At 40.0% G+C, this 5,865-nt stretch overlaps 1 pseudogene; it reads right to left on the reverse strand.

Moving 5' to 3' along the window:
• Positions 1 to 540: 540 nt before the first annotated feature.
• Positions 541 to 4,832, reverse strand: LOC149531099 (nucleosome assembly protein 1;3-like; annotated as a pseudogene).
• Positions 4,833 to 5,865: the final 1,033 nt, after the last annotated feature.

Below are 5,865 nucleotides of genomic sequence, written 5' to 3' on the forward strand. Positions count from 1 at the left end.
GGATAGAAGCATTATCAGTTGTGTTCGGGAGAGAGCTACCAAGGGGCAGGGTTATTAGTTGGGATGAGCTGATGCACACTTATGGGCCGATGCACAAGCTGGCATCTGTGCTAGCTATATTTTTGAGCTATTTCCTATGTCCTGATAGAGGACATCATGGTTTGGAGTGTGGGTGGGGAGTCATGCTCCGCAGGATGCTAGAGGCACCTGAGATCTTTGGGTGGGGTCAGTGCATGCTGGCTTACCTTTTCCATGAGATGCACAAGGTCATCTTCCATGAGAAGAAGACCATGGTAGCAAGAGTATATGTTTTGCAGATCTAGGCCTAGGAGCATCTTCCTATATGTAGACCGATTTTTGAGGATGCCAGAGAGCCCATGGAGCCCTATATATGCAGATATCGAGGGCATATTACCTAGGTCCACTTGGGTAAGATAGAGTAGTGGAGGATATGTCTTCATGACCTAGTGTCCGTTGTATGGCGACCCTGGCGAGAGATAGAGGACTGAGATGATGATCCCAAAGAGTTACCATGGATGTTCAGTTCTCGACCTTTGGTGGGTAGGACAACATCTGTGCTTGAGAGATTTGTGATCTCACGAGTGTGGCGGCAGTATGGCCAACCACAGGACATCTCGGCTGAGTACTGTGCCTATGATAGGTTGCAGAGGGGCATTGAGTGGGGCTAGCCAACACAGATGGATCCAGGGCGATCCATGATAGAAATTTGTAGCTTAGTTGCAGTTCAGTGGGACTACCTGCCAGAGGTGGTAGATGCTGGGATGACACCTGCATATCAGTTATTTTTGATTAGTCATCCATTCCCACATTTTATAGATCTAGTGGGGATGGCAAGGTAGGGATAGAGGTAGGTGCCCCCTTAGCAATAGGTACAACCACATCTGCCAGTTCAGCCACAACAACAGTCACAGGTCTAGCGCTTAGTTCAGCAGATGCAGATCCCCCCACATCAGATGGGATCAGACCCAGGTGTCAGGGGTAGAGGGACTGGACAGAGTTAGCACCGTCGACAAAGGACAGAGGAGGAGGCCCCTCAGTAGGAGGCTCCATAGTAGCAGGAGGTACCACCATAGCGATAGGCACCAAAGATACCAAAGAACCAAGAAATTGCATGAGGGATGAGTTTATCCTTAATTGTTGATCTACAAAAAAACATAAAATCAATGAAACCTGGTACCCAAAAGGTACATAAACCCAAATAGTTTGCAATGGATCAAGAACAAACCCAATCTCATAGTCTTGCTCCATCATATCTTGTAATTCCTCAGCCTATAAACCACCCCATAAACTTATCAAAACACAAATACAGGATGCCAAAAAGTGTATTCTTTGAGAACTAAAGACTACAACAATAAAAAAAAGTTTGCTTGTCATTACTCACAACATCATCATCTGGCTGAAGCAAGAGCTGCGAGTAAGGTGGTCAAGTTGGCTTTTGAAGTCGGGATTACTAAACTCTGGCTTGAGGGGGACTCCAAAAACATTATTAATACCATTAATGGTATTTCCCCTCCCTCGTGGACGATTGCAAACATAATTGCTGAGACTTGTGCCACTCTCACAAAGTTCGATAAGGTCCACGTCACTCATGTTTACAGAGAGGCAAACCCAGTCGCTGATTGGTTTGCTAATAAAGGGGTTAACGCCACCAATAATTTGACCTGGCATGCCGGAAAAGATTTTCCAGCGGAGGCAAAGTTGCTTATCGACCAAGATAAAATCTTGGGAAGGACGGCTCAAATCCAATGCAATTATGGATAATAAAGATTGCTTAATAAATGGTAAGTGCCATTATTGGCATCGTGATTTTCACTAGCAAAAGGGGTTTCCTCTAACATTTCGACATGTTTGAAAGGACGATACCATTATTTTCAGAAAGGGGTATATTCACGGGTATCATAAAAGAAACATCACCATTTTTTCGAATGCAAATAACTTGCATAGTTCAGAGTTCATGAGAATTGTGGAAGTTGATCAGGTAAACATGACGGGTGAGAGGAGCAGAAAGGAGCCGGTGGGGGAAGTTCAGAACTGGAAGAACAAGGCAAAAGTTTGGAGAGAGCTGGAAAAGGGTGGGGTTACTAATTTCTTCGAGAAACTTCATGGCTCGGATCTTGAGATCACTAACATCATGGTGAATTCATGGAATAATGGTAAGGTTAAGGTGAACGGGGTCTACTTTCAAATTACTGAGGATGTGGTTGCTAAAGTCACGGGGATTCCGATGGAAGGGCATAAATTCTTCAGAGACAAGAAGATGTCTTCTAATGCAATCAAGGATTTTGTGAAAAACACTGAAGAGCTGAACAAGCTGGGCAAGAAAGAGACATTTTTTGTAACGAATACTATAAAGAAGCTCTGGAGGTATTTTCTCTACGCTGTCATTGAATATATAACCCTAGACCCCAGGTTTGATAGGGTTAGGACTCACCATTTTGTGATTCTGAATCATTTTTGCCATGGTAGTAAGATCTCCTTCCCGTATTATCTTTTTAACTCGATGAACAAGGCCATTTCTAGTTTTAAAAAGAAAGCTACCGTCAACCCGGCCTTGCATGAGGGTCTTCTGCTTCTGATTCATGAGCATTTCCACGCTCAAACCATTAGCAAAAACCCTATCCAGGGGGTGGATGTTGACAAGAGCAGCTCCAGTTTTTCCTCAGATTCCGACGATGTCGAGAGCATCAGCTCTGATGAGGTTTTTGAGTATTCAGGCAAGAAGACTAAAAGCCATAAGAAGGATTACCCCTCTATCAAATTACCCAGCAGAAAGAGCCCTAGAGGTCATACCCCAGCTAAAACTGGCTCTGCTGAGGTGGAGGAGGAAATGGATACTGATGATTCTGACAAGGTTTCGAAGGAGGAGCTGGATGAGGAGAAACTAAGAAAAAGATAGAAGAGGGAGGGAGAGAGCATGGAGCGCTCCAGTAGTCAGGGAAAGGATTCTCTACCCATCCACCTCTCCCCTATACATCCTCAGCCTCCTTTGGAGGAAAATGACAACTCTGGACAGATTGAGGGGGAAGTGCAAGTTAATAATAGAAGGAAGGCTTGGAAGAAATCCAATGTGAGAATGACCACTATGGGAATCTACAGAGAGGCGATGAACCCCCAACTCCTGGTGGACAACCTCGAGAAGCCTAGACTCAATGAGCTAATTAACCCGGCTATGGTGGCTATTTCTGATAATGCAAGAGAAACGGGCATGAATCTGTTGAACAATGCCCGCAATAGCATGATTGACAACTTTAGATCAATTTGGCTTTTCCATGAGCTTGAGGATGTCAGAGATAGGGTTTCCCAAATGGAAAAAATCAAGAGCAAGACAGGTGCAGAAAGCCAAGGTGACCGGAACAGCTGGGAGACTCTGATGGAGAGGAGAGTAAAAAATATTGAGAACTACAATCACAACCTGGCAAGTCAAATGATCTCCCTCCTCGCTTCGATCAATGACAACATCCTCTCTCTCTTGGAAAATCTCAAAGACAAGAACCAGATGGAGGAAGATGATAAATAGAACAGAGACAAAGATAGGCTGGATGTGGATAAAGCCAAGGACAACACTATGGAGCAGGATTTGACGAACGCCCAGGATCATAAGGCAGAAGAGCAACAAGAGTGCGCCGAAGCTGCCCAGACCATGCTCGAGATGGAGAAGTAGTCTGCTAGGTTGGGTCTCTGTCCTTTGGTTTTTGTTTCTCCTGGCTTTGGCTTTTTGTCTAGTCTCTATTTTTCTAGTTGGTTCTCTGGCCTTTTTAGTGGGCAGTTGTTTCGGGCTGGGCCTTTGGGCTTATTTTCAGCCGTAAGGCTTATGTTTTGGCTGGGCATTTTTTCGCTTATTTTCAGCCTTTCTTGTTGTTAAACTTATGGGTTTCAGGACCCCTTAAAACCTGTTTACCTTATCAAAAACATCATCATCAACATCATCATCTTTAGGAACCTTGGGTGGATCAAATAAATTGAAGAAACTAGGGCATTGCTCTATTTTGGTCACTGGTTTTGCATTCTTCACTCCCTTCTTAGGCTTCTTCTTCATGACCTTTTGAGTTAGGTTCTTACTAGGTAACCAATCAATTTCAGTTCTGTGTGTGAAATAACATCACTACATGAATGAAGAAATTCATATAATCTAATTAGCAAAAGGAGATGTTTGCATTAGACTTACCCTACTAAATGATCTAGGATAGGTTCATTTTCATCTTCCATGTAATATATCTTTGTTAACTGCATTTCACAAAGGAAATATGATAACTTAGGAAGGTAATGAATATATTAAGAAATTGAAAGATAAAATAGACATTGAAAGTGTTCTAAGGGCACTAAAATGTGAGTACCTACCACAAAATTCTTAAAATAAGAATTCTCATTGGAAAAGAACCCCAACTTGAAACCTCTCACCCTTGCCATTATCAAGGCGAGAACATTGTATATCCTCCAAAAATTTCAAGGCACCTTCATCACATTCTGTAATCTATTTATTAATAAAAAAAGTTAGCCAATTCACTGCATTTTGAAGATAGGTAACATTGCTTGGTATAACCAAACTGAGTATTGGATACAAGGAAAAGGAGCAATATCCTACTTGCATTGCCAAAACATCATTGTTCTTCATGCCAGTCAGCCAAAATTTAGGAATGCCCTTTTCTGCCATAATGAAAAAGATATCACAATAAGCACTTCCCACCAAATATCACAGATCAAATGAACCTTGAATTCGAAATAGTTATTACATACCAACATCATCTTTCTTTGAATCTTCCTCCTCTTTTTTTATCATCTTCAACATCTACTGCTCCATTTACAATGCCATATCACTACAACAGAATATTCCATTACAAGAATATAGATTATGGAGTGTTGAGTAGAATCAAAAAGTTTTTACCCTAAGAGCTAAACATCTTTACAAAATTTTGTACTGAGAATTGTAAACTAAAGTAGTTATTCTATCTCTTTGATTTCTTACCAACATATAATTATCCAAGAGAAAGATCTGAATAAAATATAGTTTTATTGTAGATCAAGTTGCTCCTAAAGGATTGTAAAATTTCTATCTATGCTTTAAGGATGTCATGTCATAGAACCAAAAAGAATTTTCTATTATGATATTATCCTATTTGCACTTGATTAGACATCATCTATTCTTCCATTTTCTTGTTCTTATCCTAAGATATTTTATGGTCAACATTGAAAACTCACCTACAGCGTAAATGAAGAAGACTCGCATCTCACAATATTTGTTGGAATGCACAACATATTTAGTTGGGGATGAAATCTAGGTTATAAGAAGGAAAGACATTATGAAATAGAATAGATAAGGTTACGTGGGAATAATAGGATTAAAATAAATTCTAGAGAATGCTGAGGAAACTGCACAAGTGAAACAAGATATTGTTATTTAGGAAAATCTCTATTATGAATCATGCAAATAGAATATGTAATAATAATGAAAAAATAGCATCTCAAAAAATCAAAGAATACAACAGATTAGATCATATAGGAATCATAGAGCAGAAAGAAAATCAAGAATATGACAAAGAAATGCTGCATAGGGGATGCTAGATATTGTGTTCTAGGCAAGTCAATCTATAATGAATCATGTGTTGTTTGACCCCAAAACTGTAACTAATAAGAATAAAGTAGAAGTAGACATCAGTATTTGGTACAATCTATATAATGAGTACAATGTACCTAACTTAAATTATCAACCTTTTTGGTAGCTTAATATCAACCAATTATCTAAATAAATATATACAAATTTGCAGGTTCCAATCTATTAGAATAAACTTATTTAAGTTTTAAATGGTTTAATATACATAGGAAGAAGACAACAACATCAAGTAAGAT

Source organism: Cupressus sempervirens, chromosome 11 (assembly GCF_028749045.1).
Source record: "Cupressus sempervirens isolate cs-2001-9-10 chromosome 11, ASM2874904v1, whole genome shotgun sequence".
NCBI classification, from domain to species: Eukaryota; Viridiplantae; Streptophyta; class Pinopsida; order Cupressales; family Cupressaceae; genus Cupressus; species Cupressus sempervirens.